This window comes from Ceratotherium simum, chromosome 6 (assembly GCF_057802395.1).
Source record: "Ceratotherium simum simum isolate JZ-2026a chromosome 6, ASM5780239v1, whole genome shotgun sequence".
Classification (NCBI taxonomy): domain Eukaryota; kingdom Metazoa; phylum Chordata; class Mammalia; order Perissodactyla; family Rhinocerotidae; genus Ceratotherium; species Ceratotherium simum.
The window spans coordinates 43,187,404-43,205,519 of NC_141905.1; the positions used below are offsets into that span (position 1 = coordinate 43,187,404).

Sequence of the window (18,116 nt, forward strand, 5' to 3'; positions counted from 1 at the left end):
TGGATTATCCAAGTGGGCCTAATATAATCAAAAGGGTCCTTGTATGAGGGAGGCAGAGTTAGAGTGAGACAGAAGGCGATATGATGACAGAAGCAGACGAACAAAGAGAGATTGGAAGATGCTACGCTGCTAGCTTTAAACATGGAATATGGGGTCAGTAACCAAGGAACACATGTGGCCTCTAGAAGCTAGAAAAGACTAACAGATTCTCCCTTACAGCCTCCAGAAGGAATACAGCCCTTTAGATCCATTTTAGACTTTCACCTCTAGAACTGTAAGAGAATAAATTTGTTGTTTTAAGCCACTGTTTGTGGTAATTTGTTAGAGTAACGATAGAAAACAAACACAATATCTAATGAAAAAGATATAGAAATAATGACGATAATTTGCAGAGTCCACTAACCACTTAGATTGTATCTGAATAGATTGTATCTGAGTAGAATTTTCTACCAAAAGGAATCAGTTAGGCGTCCTTAAGAAACGGCTGACTGAAGTGTGGGTCAGAACATGCACAAGATATTCCTAGAACATCCTGTAGAACCAGATAACAAAAATGATATCAAAGGTTACTAGGGTCACATCAAAAAGTCCCAGACACCAATTTGAAAAGCCTCTGCCTGGAAAAAATTGAGACAATTTGACCATCAATAAGAATGATAACTGCAATAGATTGAAATTCATCACACATATTTAAACCTATGCAAGCAGAATGATATCAAAACAAAGCAAAACCAACAAGTTAAAGAAACACACCAAAATGAAACAAAAAACTTCATTGCTCACTACTAGAAAATGATAGGTAGCTAACTCATTGTAGTAAAAACTGAGTAAGAAAGTGAAAGTATCAAGATTTTACTCTTCTTACCAAAAAAAGTGTACCTCAGTGCAAATAAATGATAGGAAAGTTGTTTTTTATAAAATTATGCCAATTACTTTTTAATGAAGAAATGACAGGAATAGAATATTACTATTAGCCAACTCCTAACAATGTAATGGCTTCTAGAAAAGATCATCAATGGCTGTTAACGCTTCATAAAGAGAGACAACCAGACATCATGTATCTCCTGATAGAAATGCTCACCACCTAAGAAACGTTCTTGCCAAAAAAAAATAAAATGGACCTGAATCTGTAAATCTAATTTCATATTTTTTTTCAAGAAATATAGGAGACAATCTAATATGTTAAGCAAATCCATAAGATTACATTTAATATCTAGATTCTGAGGGTTCTATAGACAATTTACCTGAAATTAACTAGTAACTTTTCATTCGTGTATGATAGGGGTGTTGTAGCTACGTGTATTTAAAATATTCTTATCTTTTAGAGATGTATACTTATATGATTATAATTTAAATTGTATGATATTTGAGATTTGCTTTAAAATAATCCAAGAAAGGGGTATAGATGAAATGAGGGTGGGCCTGAGTTGATAATTGTTGAAGGTATGCGAAAAGATGTTTTTTACATGTTTGAAGTTTACCCTTATGAAAAGTTAAAAAAAAATGTGTTTCTATTTATCTGAAAAATTTGAGAGGGTCAAACAAAGCAAATAGAGAAAAGTGTATCTTTTAAATGATCAAGCATACCAGTTTTAAATTGGGCACTATGGCAAACAACATATGAGTAATTTTGGAGACACCTTGAGGAGATATATTGTTTTTTGTTTTATTTTTTGTGAGGAGGACCAGCCCTGAGCTAACATCCAATGCCAATCCTCCCCTTTTTTGCTGAGGAAGACTGGCCCTGGGCTAACATCCGTGCCCATCTTCCTCCACTTTATATGGGACGCTGCCACAGCGTGGCTTAACAAGCGGTGTGTCAGTGCGCTCCCGGGATCTGAACCAGCGAACCCTGGCCCGCTGCAACAGAGCGCGTGCACTTAACCGCTTGCACCATGGGGCCGGCCCCAGGAGATATAGTCTAAGAGCACACACTTATACAGCAATGACCAAACACTGAAGATTTTGCAACTGTACAATTGACTGTTTATTTTAAAAGTTGGCAGGATCTTTTTTTTTTTTTTTTAATTTTTTATTTATTTATTTATTTTTCCCCTAAAGCCCCAGGCGATAGTTGTATGTCATAGTTGCACATTCTTCTAGTTGCACAAGTTGGCAGGATCTTAACGTGATCTGTATGAGGGATGTAATTTCACCATTGGCTGGTGATTCAAACTAGTAGTTTGACTAAATTTTCTGGATATTTTGGTATAACCTGTCCCAAAGCTAAAAGGAAACTTCACCAATGCACACACCCGTATAAGAAAGGGGAAAATTATAGATCACAGACAATACTCAGAATAATTTTATTCGTGCGAGAAGTGGAGCAGATTCATTTCTTCCTGGAATGGTGAACGAGCTGATAGCTCTAAATGGTGAATTGCAGATACCTCTAAAGGGAGCCTCTTCTGAGCCTTATGACAAATTTCACCTTGTAGTAAACATAAGTCTAATTCCATCTCTCTCCTAGCCTGTGTTGTGCTGGAAGACCCATAATGAATTACATTCTTCAGCCCTTTCTCTGGAACAAGACCTTATGGTTTGGAGTTAATATTGTTTACCTTTATATTTATTTCTAGCACCTATAAGAAGTGCCTGGAATTTAGTTTTTGCTCAATAATTTATTGAACAGTTGATAAATCTATTCTCACTTTTTCAGCATCTGTTTCTTTACTACATATTTTGATAGGAAGTGGTTGGATAAAATAAAGAAAAGTAAAGTATTAATAGCTCATAATTCAGGTATCTTGGCTTTCAGGGTAACTCCTCATATTAGATTCCCGTTGATGCTGCAACAAATTACCACAAATTTAGTGGCTGACAACAACACAGATTTATTATTTTACAGCGCTAGAGGTCAAAAGTCTGAAATGGGTTTCGATAAATTAAAATCAAGGTGTTAGGAAGGTTGCATTCCTTTTGAGGCTGTAGGGGAGAATCTGTTTCCTTTCCTTTTCCAGCTTCTAGAGCATGTCTGAATTCCTGACTCACGATCCCATCTTCCAAGTTTAAAGCCAGCAGAGTAGCATCTTCAAATCTCTGACCTTTGCTTGCACTCTCACATTTTCTCTCTGACTGTGATTCTCCAGTGTCCCTCTTATAAAAACCCTTGAAATTACGTTAGGCCCACTTGGATAATCCGGAATAATGTCCCTTTTCAAGATTAATTTAATTACATCTGAAAAATCCCTTTTATCACGTAAGGTAATATATTCATAGGTTCTGGGCATTAGGGCATGAACACCTTTGGGAGGCCATTATTCTGTCTACCACACATTTACTCTAATACAAATAATGAATTACTTATAATATGATTTTAATTTCTGTTGGGAGGGGAGTTGGGAAGGAACTGTGTTTTTGGACTGTTTCCAAAAATGTCTTGGTAAGAGTATTGAGTTGATGTCCCAAGCAGCTAATTTATGGTTATGATCACTCTCTATCAAAGATTGATCAAGGACTTCTGGATTACCTTGAAAATAAAACAGAAGAAGAATTTTATGTAATGCTAATTTGATCATATGCATAGGGAAATATACATATATAATTTATTATTATTATTATATATAAAATATATTTTACATATCTTTATATAAATATATATTATTATTATATATAAATATATATTACATGTGGCTGTGAGAAATATATATGAAGCCACATGCCTTCACTCTCTCTCTCTCTCTACTCCAACCATGCATGTAGTTAAGGGTAAGGAAACTTGGCTAGCAGATATAATTTTCTTTAAACACATTTTTCTCTCAATTTGCTAAAGCATCAAGTTTTCAAAATGTCATACTTGTACAACAATGGGAATAAAGCTCACCTGTGAATTTTATTGAATATTAATCCAGAAAGATAATCTAGTTGTACTCACAGATTAATTGCTTCAGAGACATGTTGGCAGCACAAAATAATGTGAATGACAAATCTATTGAATAATAGCTAGGACAAGAACTACACAATTGCAATTCAGGCACATAATATTTTACTGAAATGCCTTAATTCCTGCAGTTGAAACCCACCATCTGAAATTATACTGCAGTCTTCTCTACAAATAGGTTATCATCCAATTTGATAGAGTCCAAAAGAATATTAGAGAAATGGAGCATCTACTTTGGTTTATAATTCTAGCATACATAATTAATAATACAAAATAATATTTGGCCCTGGGTTTTCTACTATTAAATAGATAGACAAAGAATCATTTCAATCAAATCATTGTAATCATTCTGTTTTTACCTTCGGCGGATATGACTAACCCTCCCGTTTGCTGCCTTCCACTTAGGATTTAAGAGTCCTTAAGAGACTTGGAGTCACGGCATGTGGGATGAGATTCTGCCTGCCATTTATTAAAAACAGGAAATTTTCCACAGATTTCAACTTCTCCAATCCACAGTTTCCTCTAAGAAAACAACTGAACTTACGGCCATCCTGTGTATTATGAAATGATAGGAAAATTAGAGAACAGTGTGAGTAGAGAGTGAAATTCTGTTAACTCAGAGAAAAATCACTGGACAGATGAAAAATTAAAGAGAAAGTGATGTTTAGACATTACAACTGCACTGCTTACAGTTTGGATTTACTAACCTGGTAGATGTAACCACATTTGAAAAAAGTCTTTAATATTTTTATGGAGTTTAGAGGTTTAAAAATACTTTCTCATTTATTTCCCCAGTTCACCATCACATAAGCCCATAAAATACCTAAAAAAGTTACAATTTTCCAAAAAAGTTACAATTTTCCTCTTTTTACAGATGAGCAAACTGAAGGTCAAAATGTTAAGTAAATAGCCCAAAATTCACAAAACTATATTTCACATTTTTTTCCATTTAATTCCTTTGTGTTTTTATTCATTTAATTAGTACAAATTATTTAGTACTTTTTATGTTCCAGGCAGTATATTAGATGTTAGGTATATAACAGTGAGCAAAAAAGACAAAATATCTGCCTTCATTGGATTTATTTCACATTCTAGAGGGAGACATGGATAGGACAAATGTGAATAGACAAATACATATATAATTATAATTTGCATTGTTATGAATGAAGGAAACAAGTGCTCTATTTTTATGAAGGCCTTTCTGAAGGTCCTCTGTTGAGACTAAAAAGATAAAAAGGAGCCAGTCAAGTGAGGAATGAGAAGAAGAGCACTCCAGGCAGGAGGAACATCATGTTTCAAGGCCTCTCCTATTTATTAGTCTAGCCAGCACTATTAGTGGCATTGTATGTGTGTGTTTGTATGTGTATGGGGGGTGGGGTAGGTTGAGGTAGTCCTTCCCTTCCCTATCATAGGTCTCACTTCCTCAGACCATGGCCTTCTAGCTAAGTTTACAGTGAAGCTTTACATGAGACTATACAATATGAGAGACTGAAAGGGAAAAAGGAGAAAATGGTCATGTCTAACACTTTTGAGTACATGTTCAGGAAATCTTGGCTCCAGGAAACTTCCACTTGCACATAGATTTGCTGGACCAAACTGCCTGGAGCGAAGAGGTAGGGGCCACATCAGTAAAATTTCCCATATATGGTGGTTCAATTCCAGCTTGCAAAATGTGGCACTCAGTAAGTTCTTTTACATCATAGCAACAAGGTGAAACCTCCATGGGGTTTCCTGCTATGACAATTTTCCCTCTCTCTCTCTCTCTCTCTTTTTATTTTTGTTGTATCTTAAAAACTATATTCTGCATTAAGAAAACCTATTAGACTTTTCATAAAATCACTTAAAACATGTATAAGTGCTAAGAAGTTTCAAAGCCTGTCTCTTTCACTATATAACTGTCTGCCCCCACCCACCACCACTACAGGAAAGATATCAAAGAATTTCGTGTGAAAATGAGAGAAATGGAAAAATGAAAAGACCTGCTCAAAAAAAAGTACCTCATTCTCATGGCATTCAAATAATAAACATTTCCACAAGTGTTTCATTTCAAAGGAAGTCATATCTAAGGAAGCAAAGAGAAATTCACTGAAATGATTATGTGCTTCTAGTCGGCCTTATCTCCAACCGCAGCTAAATGTCACTTGTTGAAATTATGAGCACAGCAGCATTTTATATATTACTGAGATTGATTTTGGGATTTGAAACTCCAGTGTGGCAAACCTGGGGGGAATGATTCCACAGCATTAAGAAATGGGACAAGCGCTTCTTATTCATCACATACAAACAGTGAACAGTCAGTTTTTCATAAAGACCCTCAAATTTAATGACCAAAAATGGATTTGGCAAATTCCAAAATAAGAGTCCAGCCCCACAAAAATTATGTTGAACATTCCTAGAACAGAAATATGTTAAATAGGAAAGTGTTACAGTCATTAACAAGCAGTTTCTAACAGAAACTTAGAATTAGAATCCATGCTTGTCCCTCTGCCTAGAAATTTCTGCCTTAGTCTAGGCACTCTCCTGTTACATATCTTGTCTAACAAATTTTCACTCATCTTTCAGAATCAGTTTTAGCATCAACCATATTTTAGCACTAAAAACTTCTTGTAATTACTTGGACAAAGGACCTAGGATGGTTAATTCTGTGCGTTAACATGCAGGGTGTTTTTGGATGAGATTAACATTTAAATCAATGATCTTTGAGTAAACAGATTGCCCCCCATAATTTGGGTGGGTCTCATCCAATCAGTAGAAGGATCGAATAGATCAAAAAGACTGACCTGCTAGACTGCCTTTGACTTGATCCTCACCACCTCGCTTTCCTGAGTCTTCACCTGCTGGCCTTTACACTAGAACTGCACCATCGGCTCTCCTAAGCCTTGAGCTTGCCAGCCCTCACTACAGATTTTGGACTTCCCTGCCTCCATAATTTTGTGACATGGAAACATGCTAACAAAATAATGCTAATCATGCTCTTTGTAAACATGAGGAAAATAAATGGGATGGACTGAGGCATTGTCTTTCTTTCACTCACATTATTCTCAGTATTAGTATTGTAATATATTAGAACTTATTTTTTTATGAGTGTGTTAAGATAATTTTTTATATTACTTTTTAAATATTTTTTCATCATTTTTTTCTTCCTATTTCTGTGAAGTTTTCAAGTAACTATGAGTTTGTGTTACTTTAAATCTGTAATTAAATAAACCTTGTAAAATGCTAACTGACACTTATTACTATAGGAATTACTTCCTATATATGACAGGAAGTGATAGGACATCTATACATACACACACTACTTGGATACATTTATAACCCATAAAATCAGGGGCAATTATTCAATACACATTTATTAACATTCTTAATATGTAGCTGACACTTTACAAGATTCTACTGGGTTAGGATTAGGTTTGATTTTGAGTAGCAAGGATTTGAAAAGTATTGTCTTAGCCAAAACAGATGTTAATTCTTCTATAAAAGAAAAGGAACTAGTAATTTGATAGTTCAGAATGGGTATTGACAAGATTATTCTCTCTTGTTCCCTGGGCAAAATCTCCACATAGTCCAGGATGGCTGTTAGAGCTTTAGCCATCACGTCAACACTCTAAGCAATATGTAAAAGAGTTGGTTCCTCTTCCCTTTTAAGGAAACTCATGGTATTTTAAAGACTTTTTATTTACATCTCAATGGCCAGAACACTGCAAGAGATGCTATGAAATATATCCTTTTAGTGTGGTGGCAATGTATCCAGTATTTTTTTAATTGAGTAAAAAGCAGAGATAGGATATGAAGAGGCATCTAGTAGTTTCTGCCACATAGGTGGTTGGGAGAATTCAAAGAAGTAAATTCCTTACAATTATGGAGAAACTCAAACCTAGTCAAGAAGTCAAAACTATAATGTATGAATCTACTTTAAAAGTTAAAGTATGAATCTTGTAATATGGATCATGAGGGATGTGGAATTCAAGAAATAAAGAGCAGCCTAGTATGAAACAAAAACAGCAGAATTTAGGCCCTGAGTAAATATTTGTTGAATGACTGAATTACCAACCAAGGGAATATTATCAATATCACTGCTGAAAGTAAGTGCAACTCAGTGTAACACAGATTTGTGAAAAAACCAGATAGGCAATTCATCTTGATACACTGAATCACCTTAGTATGAAGATCCTGGCTCTCAGAACTACCTGAGGCCTCAAAAGAGCATTTGTATAATCCCCTGCCTTTAGTCTGATAAAGGATTATGATTCCCACTTTAGAGGTAAGAGCCAGAGATGGCAAGTGACTCAAATATGGGAACACAGCTAACAAATCATCACTTGGGATCTAGAATACCTGGGGTTTTCTTCACTTTATCGTTTATCCAGTGAGTTATTTTTTCCACTTCATTGTATATTCAGATGTGTTAACCCTATTTTGGAGCTTTGTGGAATAGTTATGTACTGATGAACACTTATGAAAGTTGTATTAATCACATCATTTTTCAAGTGTGTGTTCTATCCTTTTTCGAAGGGAACAAAGGTGGTAAATTTTCACCATATCTAAGGGACACAGTCTGCTATTAATTAGTGAGAAATTTCCCAAATGAACAAAATCCTTCCTTTTCCCACATACAATATTTTTCTATTTGACAAAGCTTATAGTTATAGCAGCTCTAGAGATGAGTCCAACAGCTCAACAGGTGCACTGCATACTAAGAAAAAAATGTTGTTCAATATACTCAAAATCTGGGGGAGTAATCTCAGCAAAATGATGGAATAGGAAGCCCCAGACCTCAGTCCACTACAGAAACATCAACTTAACAGCAATATACAATCCAAAAAGCCTTTATGAGAACTCCAGAAATCAGTAAGGAAGATACAGCACCCCAGGCAAGCTCAAATCCAAGAACAGCCACAATGAAACAGGTAAGAAAAGCTGTTTCATTTTAATCATGTCAGCTGCTCCCCTAAGCTGGCACAGCTTGCAATTGGGAAGAAAAGCCCAAATCATGGCTTCTTCTTTGGGAAGGAAAGTGAAGAGCAGAATGTACATTCAGTGTTCTAGATTTTGAGAGGAGGGGGTACTGAGGGACTGCTTTCTGTCTCACGTGACTCAAGGCACTGACAAGGAACTGGCATACATTGGGTGCCTCAGGGCTGCAGAGAATAAAAGAGAACCCAGCAGACTGTGGTTGAACTTGTAATACCGCAGACAGAAACCACCACAGTTCGCCGCCATTAGGAGTAAGCACCCAGCTTTGTCTTCCCCCTGGGGAGAGAAAGAGACGAGTAGAGCATGAGTCCAATGTTCTGGCTTTGCAAGTGCTGCCTGAGGGACTGGTTTCTGTCTCCTCTGATGTAAAGCGCTGACAGAACAGGTATATCTTGGATACCTGGGGGATGCAGAGAGCTCAGTGGCTTGAGACAGAGCCAAAAAACCCCAGCAAACCTCTCTAGTTGGGAAATTACATGCACAAACTCAGAGAAGATGCATTTTTGGAAAAGGTTTGAAATGCCCGAAAAATCTCTAGCTGGGATGACTGGTGAAGGTCTTTCTCTGTATGAAACCAGTCCATAAGACTGAGAGAGGTGGCTGTTTTTTTTTTTTCAAATGTGTGGATCCCAACATAAAGTTACAAGGCACATGAAGAAACAGGGAAACACAGCCCAATCAAAGGAACAAAATAAAACTCCAGAAACTGATCCTAAAGAAAGTAGTACAGTACAGTATTGTTAACTATACGTGTATTGTTATAAAGCAGATATCTAGAACTTATTCATTTTCCTTAATTGAAACTTTATAGCCATTGAACATCAATTCCCAATTTCCATCTCCCCCTCCAGCCTCTGGAAACCACAATTCTACTTTTCACTTCTAAGAGACTGACTACTTTAGATACCTCATATAAGGTATTTAAAGGTAGATTTCATGTTATATGTTTTTTACCACAATAAGAAAAAGGAATTAAAAAGAACATGCTCAAAATCCATCTGGGCTTTGTACAATTAAATAAGACTATGATATTGTTAAAAACAATGTGATTACAGCCATTATAGGACACTATAGAATGGTATGGGAATATAGAGGAGGAGCACTTAGCTAATGTCCAACGGCTGTCAGGATCATCAGGAAAGGCCTTCCAGAAGAACTGATATCAAAGCTAGGAATGAAATACTAGTGGTACTTTCCACATAATCATGCAGCTTTAGAAGATGAGGTAAAAAGAAAGAGCATGTGAGGGCAACAGAAAGCAGGTTTTACTTTGGAATGGGGAGGTATAGAGAGGGGGGAATGGGAAAGTGAGAAGGTGAGAATAGAGAGAAACTTTGTGAGAAGTTGTAATCAGGGTCTATCTCCTGTAGGGACTAGTAAAATATTTAAACAGTGTGATCTCCCAAGCATTCAACTAATAAACTGTAACTTTCATATTTGTTTTATTCACACCCTGAACAATATTCTCCACATCATACACAGTGTGTTGCCTGTATTAGATATTTAATAAATATGCATTTAAAGACTTAATAAAATAATGTAAATATATTATCGGATTTGCAATTTAGAAAGTTCTACTTACATTTGAGAAAAAGGATTGTAAGAGGCTATCATAATATTTTAACTTTGAACACTCTTTATACTTGCATCTGAAGAGAGCAACCATAATGCCATATATATCGCAAAGCGTACTATACATCTGTTAAGGCTAGTGTACATATCTATAACTATAGCTAAATGTGTGCATGCATGTGTGTGTATAAAATATGTTTATGATATTAACATAATAGTATTTCAATGATGTATTTATATATTTCTCCTCTGCTGACAATTTTATTCTCACTTCCTTCCAAGATTTGTATAATACTCTTTATATAAGGCCATTAGTGGGTTAGGGCCAAGACAGTAAACACATGCACCCTCAGCACATTCCTAGTGACTTCTTAAATAAAAAGTTTAGGCACTAATGGTATACCAACAAGGCAGAGTTAACAGTTAAATGAAATATCCATTAGACTGGAAACAGAAGTTCCAACAAAGGCACAGACTGCATTAACAGTTGGATGGGCATTAGCTATGACATGTTTGTCCTTGAAGTTCAAAGATAATAGCCAGTGGGTGGTTTTCTCTCAATATGTGAACATATTTGGAAAAACCAGAAGTGTCTGACCAGCTGCTCACAGGTGAAGGCTATAGTGAGCCTTTCATTTTTGGCAGCTCAACCTCTTTGACTCATGCCCTACATATGCCATTGACTGGGAAAATGTACATAATCCCCTATTGTTTTACACCAATTCAGTCGACTTGCTGCTGTTTCCCACTACTGCACAGCTGTGTCAAAGAGTTTGCATGCTGCCTCAGGGGTTACAACCGTAAGCTTAATAGCAGACCACTTTTAAGTACTGCATCAATTGTGACTTTCAGAAAAACTGCTTGAGAGCCACAGCATACGTGACTGGAAGGGATCACAAATTTAAGCAAAGTTTTTTATTTGATAAATGAGAAAACATAAATTTATAGAATTTAAATTGACAGCCAATAATTCTACATTGGTTAGTAACACATGTGAGGCTAGTGTTCTTTCCAGTATATACAGTTGTTATTAGAATAGTCCATTGACAACAGCATTCTTTCTTTCTTTTCCTTTTCTTTTTTCTTCCTTTATTCTTTCTTTCCTTCCTTCCTTTTATTTGTTAAGTCACTTATTCACAATTTTTTGCCAAGTACACAGCATGTTCCAGGATCACTTCTAATTGCTAAGTACATAAAAATATAAATTATAACCACAACTATAAAAATAATAGCTAAGGCATCAGGAAAAGATGGTATAGATTCACTTTTCCCTGTTCCTTCCCTCTAAGTATAATTGTATTCCCTGTAAATTACTTAACAAAGAATAGTAAGAAGAATCTGAAAGCCAAAAAGAAGAATGTGTACAGGCTAGAGAGTGCAGGATTTGGGGAATAAAAACATGGCGAGTTCCCTGGATTTTCTTTTCACCTCTCATATACCCTGGACTGGGCAATGGAGAAGGCTGAAACATGGAATAACCAACAGACATGGAAGAAAAAAAGGAAAAACCTGCTCTTTCTGACCAAAGGACTGGGAAGTAGATGCTCAACAGAGACCTGGTGAGGAACCCCAAGCACTTCTCCACAAATGGGGCCTCCATGATCCAATTCACCAACAGCAGTGGCAGCATCAAAGCCTCAGTCATCCCAGCTCCTGCTCCACAACTCAGGCCAGGTGAGTCATGTGATTTCCCAGCAGCTGCAGAAACAAAGTTCTACCTATCCTATCCCCCAGTCCAGAACCAGGGCCCAGAAAGTTGTCCCATCTTCTCATAGCTACCACAGTAGCAAAGCCCTGTGACTCCCTGGCTTCCATCCAGTGCAATAAGGGGACTAGGGTCCAGTGGCTTCTTGCTTCACCCCAGAAGACTGCCCAGTGACCCCACAGATGGCACCAGTATGGCTTGAGCAGGAGTCCCAGCAGCACCACAAAAAAAAGCAGACAAGAATAACATTGCAAGGGCTCTGAAACTAAATTTTCATGGGAATTAATGCCCAGAGAAATAGACTATAACTTACACACTAACCTTATACATGGCAACTGCTTGCTAAAATAGAATACTTAGATAGGGACAAGAGGCCCGTAACAAAATAAACAAAATGTCCATGATACAATAAAAAAAATGACTCATTATACTAAGAAACAGGAGAAGCACAATTTAATGAGAAAAGACAATCAAAAATGCCAACATGGAGATGAATCTGATATTAGAATTATCTGACAAGAATTCTAAAAGCAATTGTCTTAAAAATGCTTTAGAAATCAATTACAAATTCTCTTGAAACACATGAAAATATAAAATCTCAGCAAAGAAATAGCAGTTCTACAAAAGAACTAAAAGGAAATTATAGAATTGAAAACTACAATAACTGAAGTTAAAGAAAAGCTCATTGGAAGTACTCAACAGAATATCAATGAAAAGGACAGAATCACTGAACTTGAAGCTAGATCAATAGAATTGATTCAATCTAACTAACATAAAAAATATTAATGGAGCTTCTAGTTTCTGTAGAAAAACTTAAAAAGAGCAAATATTCATAGTATCAGAATACATAAGAAGAGAAAGAGGGGTACTGAAAAAGTATTTGAAGAAACAATGGCTGAAAAATTCCCAAATTTGGCAAAAGACATAAACCAAAGAGTGAAAAGTGTGAGACCCTTAAATAACCCCCCAAAAATCCACACTAGGACATACCATAACTAAAATTCTGAAAATTAAAAGAAAAAAATCTTGAAATAGCCAGAGAAAAAGAATGCATTACAGAAGGGAACACCAATTTGAATTACAGTGGATTTCCCATCTGAAACCACGGAGGCCAGAAACAAGCAGCACAACATCGCTTGTAGGTGCTGAAAGAAAACAACTGTCAATTCTAAAAAAGAACCGGAAATTCTATATCCAGTAATGAAACTATCCGTCAGTAAGAGGATATAAAGACATTCTCAGTCAAAGGAACACTAAAATAATTTGTTAGCAAGCCTACTCTTAAATAATGGCTAAAGGAAGCTCTCTAAATGCAAACAAAACGACAACCAAAGAAGACAGGGATCCCTAGAAAGGAAAGAAGAACAATGGACTGGGTAAACACAGAAGTGAATATAATAGATTTTTCTTCCTTGCATGAGTTTCTTTTAGTTAATATTTTGTTTGAAATAAAAGTTATAACTACCTGATGTGGTACTAAATGTATGTAGAGGAATATTTAAGACAATTATATTTTTCAATTGGAGAGGGTAAAAGGACGTAAAGAGAAGCAAATGTTCTACATTTCACTCTAACTTGTAAAACATTGACACCAATAGCTTGTGATAAGTTATATATGTATACAGCAATACCTATAGCAACCTCATAGAAAACTATTCCAATTGATATACTCAAAACCACCATAAATAAATAAAAAAGTAGCTCTAAAAGATGTTTAAATAATCTAAAGAAAGGCAAGAAGAAAGAAACAAAGGAACAACAAATAATGATAAAATTAAGCCCCAACATATACATAATTACTTTATACATTAAGATGTCTAAATATACAAATTAAAAGACAGAGATTGGCAAAATAGATAAAACCTCATGACCCAAATATACTCTGTATACAAGAAACTCACCCCAAACATAACAAAATAGATAGGTTGAAAGTAAAGGAATGGAAAAAAAATATCATGCATACATTAATAAAAATTACAGCTGTCCTATATTAATCTTATAAGAAATAGTTCTCAGAACAAAATAAAATTACTAGGAACAAAGATGGACATTACACAACGATAAAAAGATAAATCCACCAATAAGAAGCAGCAATCCCCAGGGCCGGCCCAGTGGCGTAGTGGTTAAGTTCACACACTCTGCTTCAGCAGCCTGGGGTTCACAGGTTCGGATCCCAGGAGCGGTCCTACGCACCGCTTATCCAGCCACGCTGTGGCAGGTGTCCCACATATAAAGTAGAAGAAGATGGGCATGGATGTTAGCCCAGGGCCAATCTTCCTTACCAAAAAAAAAAAACAAAAAAAAAAACGCAGAAATCCTAAGTGTGTATGCACCAAACAACAGAACTTCAAACTACATGAGGAAAAAACTAACAGAGCTGAAATGAGAGATAGATAAATCCACGATTATTGTCGAGTGCTTCACCATTCTACCTTTAGCAACTGATAGAATGACATGACAGAAAATTGGCAAGAACATAGGAGATTTGAATAACACCTTCAATCAAGAGGTTCTATTTGACATTTATAGAATACTCCAGGAAATAATGAGGATAAGAGCATATGTCAATGATATGGAAAACAAAATCTACACAGAAAAATCAATAAACCCAAATCTATTTCTAAAAAAAAAATCTACGGACTAATAAAACTCCAGCTAGACCAATGAAGAGGTATGGGGGGGAGGGGAGAACATCATTACAGACATTAAAATACATTAAAAGATGATAATGAAAAATTGTTAACAACTTTATGCCAATAATTTAGATAACTTAGAAGAAATGGAGAAAATCTTTGAAGGATGTGAATTACCAAAACTGACTAAAGGAGAAATAGAAAACCTGAATAGATCTGTACAACTAAAAACTGTAAAATGTTGCTGGAAAAAAGTAAAGGATACATTTATAATTGGAGCGTTATCTATGTTTATGGATTAGATGATTCAATATGGCTAAAATAGCAATTTTCACCAACTTTATCTATAGATTTAATGCAAACACAATCTAAATCCAAGAAAGTCTTTTGTAGAAAGTGATGTAAATTACAAAATTTAAATGGAAATGTAAAGTACTCAAATTAGCCAAAACAATTTTGAAAATGAACAAAGCTAGAGGATATATATACTAACTCATTACAAGAATCAATATAATACCCTCAATGTGCATCCATGTTGTCACAAATTGCTGGATTTCATCATTTCTTATGGCTGAGTAGTATTCCATCATGTATATATACCACATCTTCTTCATCCACTCGTCCCTTGATGGGCACAATAGGTTGCTTCCAAGTCTTGGCTACTGTGAATAAGGCTGCAATGAACACAGGGGTGCATGTATCTTCAAGCATTGGTGTTTTCATGTTCTTTGGATAAATACCCAGCAGTGGAATAGTTGGCTTGTATGGTAGTTCTATCCTTAATTTTTTCAGGAATCTCCATACTGTTTTCCATGGTGGCTGTACCAGTTTGCACTCCCACCAGCAGTGTATGAGACTTCCCTTCTCTCCACATCCTCTCCAACACATGTTGTTTCCTGTCTTGTTAATTATAGCCATTCTGACCAGAGTGAGGTGATATCTCATTGTAGTTTTGATTTGCATTTCCCTGATAGTTAAAGATGTTGAACATCTTTTCACGTGACTGTTGGCCATCTGTATATCTTCTTTGGAGAAATGTCTGTGCAGATCTTTTGCCCATTTTTCAACTGGGTTGTTAGTTTTTTTGTTGTTGAATTGTATGAGTTCTTTATATATTTTGGAGATTAACCCATTATCAGATAGACGGTTTGCAAATATCTTCTCCCACTTGTTAGGTTGCCTTTTCATTTTGTTGATGTTTTCCTTTGCTGTGCAGAAGCTTTTTAGTTTGATGTAGTCCCATTTGTTTATTTTTTCTACTGTTTCTCTTGCCCGGTTAGACGTGGTGCTTGAAAATATGTTGCTAAGACTGATGTCGAAGAGTGTACTTCCTGTGAGGGTATTATGCTAAGTGAAATAACTCAGAGAGAGAAGGTCAAATACCATACAGTCTCACTAATAACTAGAAGATAAAAACCACAACAAACAAACACATAGAGACAGAGATTAGATTGGTGGTTACCAGTGAGGAAGGGGGGAGGGAGGAGTGTGAAAGGGATGAGTAGGCACATGTGTGTGGTGATGGGTTGTAATTAGTATTTGGGTGGTGAACATGATGTAATCTATGCAGAAGTAGAAGTATAATGATGTACACCTGAAATTTATACAATGTTATAAACCAATGTTACCGCAATAACAGCAACAAAAAAAGAATTAATATAAATCTACAGTAATCAAGATTCTAGTATTGGGATATGAACAGACGATAGATGAATGAAACAGAATATAAAGTCCAGAAATAGACCCATATAGATATGATTAATTTATTTTTACTAAAGTGCCAAAGTAATTCAAAGGTGAAAGATAATCTTTTCATAAAAGGTGCTGACACAATTGGATATCAATATGAAGAAAATGAACCTCAACACTTACCTCATGTCATAATCAAAAAATTAACTTGAGGGGGCCGGTCTGGTGGCACGAGTGGGTGTGTGTGCTCCGCTGCAGTGGCCCGGGCTTTGCCAGTTCAGATCCCGGGTGCGTACTGATGCACCGCTTGTCAAGCCATGCTGTGGTGGCATCCCATGTAAAGTGGAAGAAGATGGGCATGGATGTTAGCCCAGGGCCAGTGTTCCTCAGCAAAAAGAGGAGGATTGGCAGATGTTAGCTCAGGGCCGATCTTCCTCAAAAAAAAAAAAAATTAACTTGAAATGGATCATAGATATAAATCTAGAAGTGGAAAACAAACTTTCTGGCAGAAACATTTGAGAAAAATCCTTGTGTCCTTGGCTTAGATAAATATTTCTAAGATGAAACATATGAAAGCACAAATCATAAAATAAAACATTGATAAATTGGACTAAGATCAAGTTTTTTTTAAATTTACTCTTTGTAAACACCATTAAGAAATTGCAAAGGTTAGTGACAGATAAAGAGAAAATTTTCACAAAACATACATCTGACAAAAGTCTTGTGTTCAGAAAATATAAAGAACATTTATAACTTAATAATAGGAAGTCAAATGCAATTTTTAAAAATGGGCAAAATATTTCATCAGACACTTCACAAAAGAGATTCTACTTATGTCCTTCAGATATCTTTAATATTCCCTAAATTCTTATGCTAGGACTGTTCCCTCAGGAAGGCCTATAATTTGATAGAGCCTATAACTGGCTCTTTGGAAAACACAAATCATTAATAGAATTAAGAAAAGATGCTTAACCTTACCAGATACCCAGAGAGATATAACTAAAATAATACAATAACTTGGAAAAATTTTAATGAGTGGAGGGTTGTTTGATGTACTTTTATTTAAAATTTTAATACAAGAAATAAGTATCTTTGCATACCTTAACAAGAAATACTGATATCTAGATATTTAAAACTGCCAAAATAACTGACAAAAATACCAGCAAATCACTACTTTTAAAATGATGCAGTACATTGTGACACTGAAATAATGGAAACCTATATTGTAATCACCATGACTTTTTAAAATTTCTACTTACTTGGAAACTAAAATAATTGTCCAAATCATACTGTTTTTGGACATAGTGTATCTATGTGTTATAAAGAGACATGTAAAGAGGAGACTTCCAGGAGTGACTTGAGTTTTATTTTTTAATACATTTTATTTAATGGAAATAAAAAGTTACCTGAAGATTTATGACTTTTTTTCTCATAATCACGTTTAAATAGACAAAAATTTTCAAAGGGAGTAGTAATTTCTATAGCAATACTGTAATACTATAGAGTAGGCGGATACGAATGAAATGGGGAGGAATCCTGAGATTATGTCTTTGTTCTTTCTCTTCCTCTTCCCAGCCACCCACTTTGTGCACCTATGAGACACTAGCTCTCCCTGGATGAATCTTCATGGCTGTTGAGTAGTAAAAACCAAATCAATTTAGCA

At 35.6% G+C, this 18,116-nt stretch overlaps 1 long non-coding RNA gene across 1 annotated transcript in view; it reads right to left on the reverse strand.

Annotated features, from left to right (window-relative positions):
- Nucleotides 1–2,785: 2,785 nt before the first annotated feature.
- The window catches only part of LOC147916854 (uncharacterized), a 28,117-nt gene continuing 12,786 nt past the window's right edge, over nt 2,786–18,116 (reverse strand). Inside the window, exons 2-5 of the long non-coding RNA XR_015552490.1 lie at nt 16,637–16,883; nt 5,878–9,130; nt 4,240–4,431; nt 2,786–3,469 (exon numbers count right to left, since the gene is read on the reverse strand). This is a non-coding gene — a long non-coding RNA (uncharacterized LOC147916854). The remainder of the gene's footprint in view (nt 3,470–4,239; nt 4,432–5,877; nt 9,131–16,636; nt 16,884–18,116) is intronic.